Source organism: Pan troglodytes, chromosome 2 (genome assembly GCF_028858775.2).
Source record: "Pan troglodytes isolate AG18354 chromosome 2, NHGRI_mPanTro3-v2.0_pri, whole genome shotgun sequence".
Classification (NCBI taxonomy): Eukaryota; Metazoa; Chordata; class Mammalia; order Primates; family Hominidae; genus Pan; species Pan troglodytes.
Window position 1 is genome coordinate 101,484,390 of NC_086015.1, and position 11,609 is coordinate 101,495,998.

The 11,609-nt window shown below is 41.5% G+C and overlaps 1 long non-coding RNA gene and 1 pseudogene across 2 annotated transcripts; both read left to right on the forward strand.

Moving 5' to 3' along the window:
* The first annotated feature begins 790 nt into the window (after positions 1-790).
* Positions 791-6,957, forward strand: LOC129143672 (uncharacterized). Of its 2 annotated transcripts, none has more exons than XR_008547382.1 (3): positions 791-1,119; positions 2,937-3,006; positions 6,570-6,957. It is a non-coding gene; the product is annotated as an uncharacterized LOC129143672 (long non-coding RNA). The 2 variants fall into 2 exon arrangements; XR_008547383.1 differs by having other exon boundaries at positions 6,573-6,957.
* A 417-nt stretch (positions 6,958-7,374) lies between these two features.
* Positions 7,375-8,304, forward strand: LOC100611262 (olfactory receptor 5H14-like; annotated as a pseudogene).
* The last annotated feature ends 3,305 nt before the right edge of the window (positions 8,305-11,609 follow it).

Genomic DNA, 11,609 nt, shown 5'->3' on the forward strand with positions numbered 1-11,609 from the left:
ATACATCATTAACTATGCCTTTGACTACCACAATGATTCCAAGTAATTATTTCTATTAAGCTCTAACAGGCTCATATTACTGATTGGATCTCACCTAGTTGGCTGCAGGATGCTTACTCCAAGAACTTGCCAGCACATCTGAGTTCCCATCCTCAATATTTAATGACCAATTACCCAGTCACCAAGTGACTTTTATCTCATTTATTACCACTTCTTTCCCACCAAATATGTCACAGAATACTAGAGAATCTACATTCTAGATTCTTTGGAATCTTTTTCTTTGTCTTACCGTCTTTTCCAATGTAATATCACACCTGGACAAGACACCTAGCACTCATTTGAATCACCTTGAGGGTATTTTTTAAATGCAGATTTCTAGAACTCATTTCTGAAATAATCAATTTCTACATTAAATTCTCACAATCTATATTTTTCATAAAACACCCTCCCAGATCATTTTTATATGTGATCTGATTGGGACCACTGGGACCTTAGTAACAAGTTTCTAATTAGTACCCCTTAGTCCAATTTCCCCATCCCACAGCATATTTTCTACACTATCAAAAATTTAAAAAATATATTATGATGGCATTTCCTGTCAGGCCTCTCAGCCCAAGCCTGCACATATTCATCCAGATGGCCTGAAGCAAGTGAAGAATGACAAAAGAAGTGAAAATGGTCAGTTCCTGCCTTAACTGATGACAGTACCTTGTGAAATTTCTTCTCATGGCTCATCCTGGCTCAAAAGCTCCCCCACTGAGCACCTTGTGACCCCCACCCCTGCCAGACAGAGAATAACCCCCTTTGACTGTAATTTTCCACTACCTACCCGAATCCTATAAAACAGCCCCATTCCTATCTCCCTTTGCTAACTCTCTTTTCCGACTCAGCCCGCCTGTACCCAGGTGATTAAAAAGCTTTATTGCTCACACAAAGCCTCTTTGGTGGTCTCTTCACACAGACGCATGTGAAATTTGGTGCCGTGACTCAGATCGGGGGACCTCCCTTGGGAGATCAATCCCTGGTCCTCCTGCTCTTTGCTCCATGAGAAAGATCCACCTACGTCCTCTGGTCCTCAGACCAACCAGCCCAAGGAACATCTCACCAATTTTAAATTGGGTAAGTGGCCTCTTTTTATTCTCTTCTCCAATCTCTCTCACTATCCCTCAACCTCTTTCTCCCTTCAATCTTGGCGCCATCCTTCAATCTCTCCCTTCTCTTAATTTCAGTTCCCTTCCTTTTCTGGTAGAGACAGAGGAGACGCGTTTTATCCGTGAACCCAAAACTCCGGCACCAGTCACAGACTTGGGAAGACAGTCTTCCCTTGGTGTTTAACCACTGTGGGGATGCCTGCTTGATTATTCACCCACGTTTCAGAGGTGTCTGATCACGGCCAGGATGCCTGCCTTGATCCTTCACCCTTAGTGTCAAGCACCACTTTCCTTGGGGGCAAGCACCACCCACCCCTTCTCTCTGTGTCTCTACCCTCTCTTTTCTCTCCACTTTCTTGGGGGACAAGCACACCCCACCCCTTCTCTCTGTGTCTCTACTCTGTCTTTTCTCTCCACTTTCCTGGGGAGCAAGCACCCCCCATCCCTTCGCTCCATGTCTCTACCCTCTCTTTTTTCTTCACTTTCCTGGGGGCAAGCACCCCCCCCACCCCTTCTCCTTATGTCTCTACCCTCTCTTTTCTCTGGGCTTGCCTCCTTCACTATAGGTAACCTTACACCCTCAATTCCTCCTTCTCCCTTAGCCTGTGTTCTCAAGAACTTAAAACCTCTTCAACTCACACCTGATCTAAAACCTAAATGCCTTATTTTCTTCTGCAATGCCACTTAACCCCCATACAAACTCGACAATGGTTCCGAATAGCCAGAAAATGGCACTTTTGATTTTTCCATCCTGCATGATCTAGATAATTCTTGTCATAAAGGGCAAATGGTCTGAAGTGCCTGATGTCCAGGCATTCTTTTACACATCGGTCCCTCCCTAGTCTCTGTTCCCAATGCAACTCATCCCAAATCCTCCTTCTTTCCCTCCCACCTGTCCCCTCAGTCCCAACGCCAAGCATCACTGAGACTTTTCAATCCTCCTTTTCTACCAACCCATCTGACCTCTCCCCTCATCCCCAGACTGCTCCTCAATTCACTCCCTGCCAGGCTGAATCAGGCTCCAATTCTTCCTAAGCTTCTGCTCCTCCACCCTGTAATCCTTCTATCACCTCCTCTCCCCACACCCAGTCCAGCTTACAGTTTCATTCCATGACTAGCCCTCCCCCACCTGCCCAACAATTTCCTCTTAAAGAGGTGGCTGGAGCTAAAGGCATAGTTAAGGTTAATGCTCCTTTTTCTTTATCCAACCTCTCCCAAATCAGTTAGTGTTTAGGCTCTTTTTCATCAAATATAAAAACCCAGCCCAGTTCACGGCTTGTTTGGCAGCAACCCTGAGACACTTTACAGCCCTAGACCCTGAAAGGTCAGAAGGCCATCTTATTCTCAATATGCATTTTATTTTATTACACAATCCACCCCTGACATTAAATAAAACTCCAAAAATTAAATTCCAGCCCTCAAACCCCACAATAGGATTTAATTAACCTCACCTTCAAGTTGTACAATAATAGAGTAGAGGCAGCCAAGTAGCAATGTATTTCTGAGCTGCAATTCCTTGCCTCTACTGTGAGAGAAACCCCAGCCACAACTCCAGCACACAAGAACTTCAAAACACTTAAGCCACAGCAGTCAGGCATTCCTTTAGGATCTCCTCTCCCAGGATCTTACTTCAAGTGCTGGAAATCTGGCCACTGGGCCAAGGAATGCCCACAGCATGGGATTCCTCCTAAGCCATGTCCCATCTGTGCGGGACCCCAGTGGAAATTGGACTGTCCAACTAGCCCAAGGCTCTGACTGACTCCTTGTCGGATCTTCTCGGCTTAGCAGCTGAAGACTGATGCTGCCCGAACACCTCAGAAGCCTAATGGACCATCACAGATGCTTACAGTGGAGGGTAAGTCCATCCCCTTCTTAATTAATATGAAGGCTACCCAATCCACATTACCTTCTTTTCAACAGCCTGTTTCCCTTGCCCCCATAACTGTTGTGGGTATTGACGGCCAGGCTTCTAAACCTCTTAAAACTCCCCAAATCCAACATTCTTTTATGTACTACTTTTTAGTTATCCTCACCTGCCCAGCTCCCTTATTAAGTCGAGACATTTTAACTAAATTATTTACTTCCCTGACTATTCCTAGGCTACAGCCACACCTCATTGCCACCTTTTTCCCCAGTTCAAAGCCTCCTTCTCATCCTCCCCTTGTATCTTTCCACCTTAATCCACAGGTATAGGACACGTCTACTCCCGCCTTTTCAACCAATCATATGCCCATTACTATCCCATTAAAACCTAATCACCCTTATCCCACTCAATGCCAATATCCCATCCCACAGCATACTTTAATAGGATTAAAGCCTGTTATCACTCGCCTGCTACAGCATGGGCTTCTAAAACCTATAAATTTTCCTTAAATTCCTGCATTTTACCTGTCCAAAACCGGACAAGTCTTACAGGTTAGTTCAGGATCTGTGCCTTATCAACCAAATTGTTTTGCTATCAACTCTATAGTGCCCAACCCATACACTCTTTTGTCCTCAATACCTTCCTTCACAACTCATTATTCTATTCTGATCTTAAAGATGCTTTTTTCACTATTCCCCTGCACCCCTCATTCCAGCCTCTCTTTGCTTTTACCTGGACTGATCCTGACACCTATCAGCCCCTGCAGGTTACATGGGCTGTACTGCCACAAGGCTTCAGGGACAGCCCTTATTAATTCAGCCAAGCTCTTTCTCATGATTTGCTTTCTTTCCACCCCTCCGCTTCTCACCTTATTCAATATATTGATGACCTTCTACTTATAGCCCCTCCTTTGAATCTTCTCAACAAGACACCCTCCTGCTCCTTCAACATTTATTTTACAAAGGATATGGGTATCCCCCTCCAAAGCTCAAATTTCTTCTCCATCTGTTACCTACCTTGGCATAATTCTTTACAAAAACACACATGCTCTCCTGCCAATTGTGTCTGACTGATCCCTCGAACCCCGACCCCTTCTACAAAACAACAACTCCTTTCCTTCCTGGGCATGATTGGATACTTTTGCCTTTGGATACCTGGTTTTGCCATCCTAACAAAACCGTTATATATCACAAAAGGAAACCTAGCTGACCCCACAGATCCTAAATCCTTTCCCTACTCCTCTTTCCATTCCTTGAAGACAGCTTTAGAGACTGCCCCCACTCTAGCTCTCCCTGACTCATCCCAACCCTTTTCATTACACACAGCCAAAACGCAGGGCTGTGCAGTTGGAATTCTTACACAAGGTCTGGGACCATGCCCTGTAGCCTTTCTGTCGAAACAACTTGACCTTACTGTTTGTTTTAGGCTGGCCATCATGTCTCCGTGCAGTGGTTGCTGCCACCCTAATACTTTTAGAGGCCCTCAAAATCATAAACTATGCTCAACTCACTCTACAGTTCTCATAACTTCCAAAATCTATTTTCTTCCTCACACCTGACGCATATACTTTCTGCTCCCCAGCTCCTTCAGTTATACTCAATCTTTGTTGAGTCTCCCAACAATTATGATTGTTCCTTCAATCCAGCCTCCCACATTATTCTGGACACCACACCTGACCCCCATGACTGTTTCTCTCTGATCAACCTGACATTCACCCCATTTCCCCATATTTCCTTCTTTCCTGTTTCTCACTTCTTTCCCCGTATTTCCTTCTTTCCTGTTTCTCACTTTTCCTGTTTCTCACCCTGATCACACTTGTTTATTGATGGCAGTTCCACCAGGCCTAATCGTCACGCACCAGCAAAGGCAGGCTATGCTATGGTATCTTCCACATCTATCATTGAGGCTACCACTCTGCCCTCTTCCACTACCTCTCAGCAAGCCGAACTCATTGCCCTAACTCGAGCTCTCATTCTTGCAAAGGAAATACATGTCAATATTTATACTGACTGTAACTATGCCTTTCATATCCTGCATCACCACGCTGTTGTATGGGCACAAAGAGGTTGCCTCACTACACAATGGTCCTCCATCATTAATGCCTCTTTGATAAAAACTCTTCTCAAGGCTGCTTTACTTCCAAAGGAAGCTGGAGTCATTCACTACAACGGCTATCAAAGGCATCAGATCCCATTGCTCTAGGCAACGCTTATGCTGATAAGGTAGCTAAAGAGGCAGCTAGCGTTCCAACTTCTGTCCCTCACTGCCAGTTTTTCTCCTTCTCATCGGCCACTCTCACTTACTCCCCCACTGAAACTTCCACCTATCAATCTCTTCCCACACAAGGCAAATGGTTCTTAGACCAAGGAAAATATCTCCTTCCAGCCTCACAGGTCCATTCTATTCTGTCATCATTTCATAACCTCTTCCATGTAGGTTACAAGCCACTAGCCCGTCTCTTAGAACCTCTCATTTCCTTTCCATCATGGAAATCTGTCCTCAAGGAAATCACTTCTCAGTGTTCCATCTGCTATTCTACTACTCCTCAGGGATTGTTCAGGCCCCCTCCCTCCCCTACACATCAAGATCGGGGATTTGCCCCTGCCCAGGACTGGCAAATTGACTTTACTCATGTGCCCCGAGTCAAGAAACTAAAATAACTCTTGGTCTGGGTAGAAACTTTCACTGGATGGGTAGAGGCCTTTCCCACAGTGTCTGAGAAGGCCAACACAGTCATTTCTTCCCTTCTGTCAGACATAATTCCTCAGTTTGGCCTTTCCACCTCTATACAATCCAATAACAGATTGGCCTTTATTAGTTAAATCACCCAAGCCCTTTCCAGGCTCTTAGTATTCAGTAAAACCTTCATAGCCCTTACTTTCCTTAATCTTCAGAAAAGGTAGAATGGACTAATGGTCTTTTAAAAACACACCTCACCAAGCTCAGCCACCAACTTAAAAAAGACTGGACAATACTTTTACCACTTTCCCTTCTCAAAATTCAAGCCTGTCCTTGGAATGCTACAGGGTACAGCTCAATTGAGCTCCTGTATAGACACTCCTTTTTATTAGGCCCCAGTCTCATTCCAGTCACCAGCCCAACTTGGACTGCACCCCAAATACTTGTCATCTCTACTATCTTCTGTCTAGTCATACTTCTATTCACCATTCTCAACTACTCATAAATGCTCTGCTCTTGTTTACATTGCTGGTTTACACTGTCGTGGGTCCTCCCAATTTTTAGTACTTTCATACCTGTTTTTCTCCTTCTCTTATTTGGACCTTGTGTCTTCTGTTTAGTTTTTCAATTCATACAAAACTGCATCCAGGTCATCAAGAATCATTCTATACAACAAGTGTTTCTTCTAACAACCCCACAGTATCACCCCTTACCACAAAATCTTCCTTCAGCTTAATCTCTCCCACTCTAGGTTCCCATGCCTCCCCTAATCCCACTTGAGGCAGCCCTGAGAAATACCGCCTATTATTTCTCCAAAATTTTTGCTGCCCCAACACCTCAACACTATTTTGTTTTATTTTTCTTATTAATATAAGAAGACAGCAATGTCAGACCTCCGAACCCAAGCATGCACGTATTCATCCAGATTGCCTGAAGTAACTGAAGAATGACAAAAGAAGTGAAAATGGCCAGTTCCTGCCTTAATTGATGACATCACCTTGTGAAATTCCTTCTCCTGGCTCATCCTGGCTCAAAAGCTCCCCCACTGAGCACCTTATGACCCCCACCCCTGCCAGCCAGAGAACAACCTCCTTTGACTGTAATTTTCCACTACCTACCCAAATCCTATAAAAAAGCCCCACCCCTATCTCCCTTCACTGGCTTTCTTTTCAGACTCAGCTTGCCTGCACCCAGGTGAAATAAACAGCTTTATTGCTCACACAAAGCCTGTTTGGTGAACTCTTCACACACAAGTGCATGAAATTTCCCATCTGAAAGTATTTGGTGCATTCTTATATTATGAAATATAAAGTTTAAGAATCTTCACATGGCATTTATTGCATTGATTTTTATCCAGATCTTTCAAAAACCTGTTCCCCAGGAACTCCATTCATGTACCAGACACAGGATTATTCTACCACATAAGAGTGTGCACATAAATTTAGTATACCAGAGAATGCATATTACTACCCAATTTTTAAACCAAAATATATATATTTTTTCATTTATTTAACACCTTAAATATAGGATTTCTTTTTTATGGTAATGGTAAAAAACTAAGAGGTCTCTTATAATCGCACTGTTTATTTCAACACGTCTTCCACAGATTCAACTCATAATGCCATTGCAAATTTGCCTTTCATTTGTTGCATTTTATTTTAGAGGACATGCAGTGAGGACATGGAAGAGGAAAATGCAACATTGCTGACAGAGTTTGTTCTCACATTATTTTTATATCAACCTCACTGGAAAATACCCCTGTTCCTGGCATTCTTGGTAATATATCTCATCACCATCTTCGGGAATCTTGGTCTGATTGCTGTCATCCGGAAAGACCCTCACCTTCATATCCCAATGTACTTATTCCTTGAGAATTTAGCTTTTGTGGATGATTTGTTATCATCCACATGACTCTGAAGATGCTGATCAACTTCTTCACTAAGAGTAAGTTGATTTCTCTCTGAATGCTGGATACATTTTTTTTCCTTTGCAATTGGTGTAACCACAGAATGTTTTCTCTTGGCAACAATGGCATATGATCGCTATGTAGCCATATGCAAACCTTTACTTTATCCAGTCATTATGACCAATGGACTGTGCATCTGGCTATTAATCTTGTCATTTCTAGGTGGCCTTCTTCATGCTTTAATTCATGAAGGTTTTTTATACAGATTAACCTTCTGTAATTCCAACACAATACATCACTTTTACTGTGACATTATCCCATTGTTAAAAATTTTCTGTACTGATTCTTCTACTAACTTTCCAATGGTTTTTATTTTCTCATGTTCAATTCAAGTTTTCACCATTGGGACTGTTCTTGTATCTTATACATTTGTCCTCTCTACAATCTTGAAAAAGAAGTCTGTCAAAGGCATAAGAAAAGCCTTCTCCACCTGTGGAGCTCATCTCTTATCTGTATCTTTATACTATGGGCCCCTCGCCTTCATGTACGTGGGCTCTGCATCCCAACGGGCTGATGACCAAGATATGATGGAGTCTCTATTTTACACTGTCATAGTTCCTTTATTAAATCCCATGATCTACAGCCTGAGAAATAAGCAAGTAATAGATTCATTCACAAAAATGTTCAAAAGAAATAATGTTTAGATCTCTTACTCATCTCTCTTTTCTACTTACTAAAATAGTCACAAAATTGTGCAAATTAGAGGTACCTATGTTTTTGCCAGCATTAAAAGATTTTGCAATTATAACAGTACTAGCACTTTAATGACCTATGATGTTAGTACCTATTTAACTAATTAAAATATTCCTATGTTATTCAAAAGCATTTGAGAAATTTTAGTCATCTTCATAATAGAATAATGATGGCGGAAAGCAAATAAAAGTATTGTAGAGTATGGTATGTTAATCAATGTGTCTTATAAGTGCATTAAATGCAAAATAGTCTAGTTTATCCGATAAGCACTTAAGTATGATGTTTTTGATACTAACACAACTGTATCACCCAAGACGTCTATCACATTTATCTTCATAGTGAAGATAGACTTGTGTTTAGGGGAAGACAGGTAGATCCCAGAATTCTACTAGCCATCAAGAGGTCTTTCAGTCCACTTACTGCAAAATAGTGAATTTCACTTTTTGTAGGAAGTCAACTCATATATCAAATAAAGTAACAGAAATGGAAATGCAATGAGGACAACATGAGAAGGGTTTAACAGTGAAGGCACTGCCAATGTGCAAGAGGGCAGGAGAGTGCTGTTAACTCTGTGTGCTTGTATGAGTAAGAAGAAGCATGCAGCCTCTAACTTCCTAAGATGGCTTCTAAGGCACTTTCCAGCTGTGATTGTGTTTTTGGACAATCTGAAAAGCGTCCCTAAATCAGATAATTAAACGAATAAATAGAACTTAGATTGAAGTAGGCATAGAAAAGAAAAGACAAATGGCATAATAGGAAGAAAATCCTCTTAATCTTCCGAGAAAAAAAAATATTAAGCTACTATGATTTTAAAAACCAATGGTTACAAGGTTATTGGAATGTGTTCTTGACAACCAGGGGCTTTAAATGTGTATCACCAAAGTTCAGTCACATCATAGTGTCCAGTGATTGGGAAGAAAACATGAAAATGAGGAAGAGTTCGGATATTTTCTGCTTCAAAAAGTCCTTGTTAGCCTTCTTCTCACTTCATACTCTTGAAGTATATGAGTCATCCATCTGCCATTCCACTCTGCCCTTTATCTTTCAACACTGAAATTCCTTTTACCTTGTCACTGATACCAAGGCCCTTACCCTAAAAATTGCTCACATGTTATTTTGCAAACCTCTAGTTATTTTCTCCATCTTTCTAGCACTGATTTATTCCCCCATTTTGCTGTCAGATTGTTTTTTCAATTCCTTCAATTTCTTTTGTTGGATCATCATTGCTACCTGATTGTGTATATATGTGTGTGTGTGTGTGTGTATATATATATATATATATATATATATATATATAGCTACCTGATTGTGTATATATATGTGTATATATACATATGTGTGTGTGTGTATATATATACATATATATGTGTGTGTGTTTTAAGTGTCAATATCTATGTTTACATATGCTTATGTATACATGACTGGAGAGGAAGGCTTTTGCTGATTTAAAGTGGAAGTAAGGCAAAAATAAACTTTTTGCTTAAAGTGGAGCAGTAGCATTATTTGGATTATTCCAGTAGAAAGTTCCTACTTAGAGGTGAGTTGAGGGTTTCTAATTGGTTAAAGTAAACTTTTGTTAAGAACCTACCATCAGAGTGAACAGGCAACCTACTCATCATCACTGGGCATTAGAAAAATTGAAATAAAAACCACAATGAGATACCATCTTATGTGAGTTAGAATGTCAATCATTAAAAAGACAGGAAACAACAGATGCTGGAGAGGATGTGGAGAAATAGGCACACTTTTCCACTGTTGGTGGAAGTGTAATTAGTTCAACCATTGTGGAAGACAATGTGGTGATTCCTCAAGGATCTGGAACCAGAAATACCATTTGACCCAGCAATCCCATTATTGATTATAAACCCAAAGGCTTATCAATCATTCTGCTATAAAGACACATGAAGACGTATGTTTATTGCAGCAGTATTCACAATAGAAAACACTTGGAACCATCCCAAATGTCCATCAATGATAAACTGGATAAAGAAAATGTGGCACATATACACCATGGAATACTACGCAGCCATAAAAAAGAATGAGTTCATGTCCTTTGCAGGGACATGGATGAAGCTGGAAACCATCATTCTCAGCAAACTAACACAGGAACAGAAAACCAAACACTGCATGTTCTCACTCTTAAGTGGGAGTTGAACAATGGGAACACATAGACACAGGGAGGGGAATGTCACACACCGGGGCCTGTCAGTGGGTGGGGGTAAAGGGAGGGAAAGCATTAGAACAAATACTGAATGCATGCGGGGCTTAAAACCTAGATGATGGGTTGATGGGTGCAGCAAACCACCATGGCACATGTGTACCTATGTAACAACCTGCACTATCTGCACATGTATCCCACAACTTAAGTATAAAGAAAAAACAAGTTAACTTTTTCTTTATCATTCACAGTGAGTTGGGTTTCTATTATACTGGCTGCTTCAGGATGGTGGGGAACATAGTAACATAGTAAGACCAGTGAATTCCATGAACTTGGTCCCATTGCTCCAATTCATTTGCTGTGAAGTGAGCTCCATAATCAGGAGGAATGTTGTGTGGAATACCATGACAGTCAAGAAGGAATTCTATAGGTCCATGGATGGTAGCTTCAACAGAAGCATTGTGCATAGGGAAGACATTTCTGTATCCAAGTAAGTATCTATTCCACTAGGAGCAAAACACTACTTCTTTCATGATAGATGAAGTCCAGTGTAATCAACTTGACATCTAGCTTAATGATTACTGATTGGGGACTCAGTGTTGGCTTCTTTTGCTGGTTGATTGAGCACCTCACAATGGCCCTAGACAGGTTGGCTTTGGTAAGTGGAAATGCATGTAGCTAAGCCCAGGCATAACCTCCATCCCTATTACTACAGCCACCTCAGGCCTACTGGTATCCATAGATGGGTCATTCTATCCTCTTGATTATTAAAATTCTCCTCAGCTGAAGATTTTAATAATCAAGAGGATACACAGGTCAACATCCACATGAGCTACAAATACTGTCTTAGTCCACTTGTGCTGCTATAGCAGAATACCACAGATAGAGTAATTTACAAAAAACCAAAAACGTACTTTTTCAGAGTTCTGGAGGGTAGGAAGTCAAAATCAAGATGCCATCAGATTGGATTTTCTGGTGAGGACTGCTATCTGCTTCCAAAATGAATCCTTCTTGCTGCATCCTCTGGAGGGTAGAAACACTGTATCCTTACATGGTTGAAGGTGGAATGGCAAAGCAAACTGAAGCATTCTGCTCATG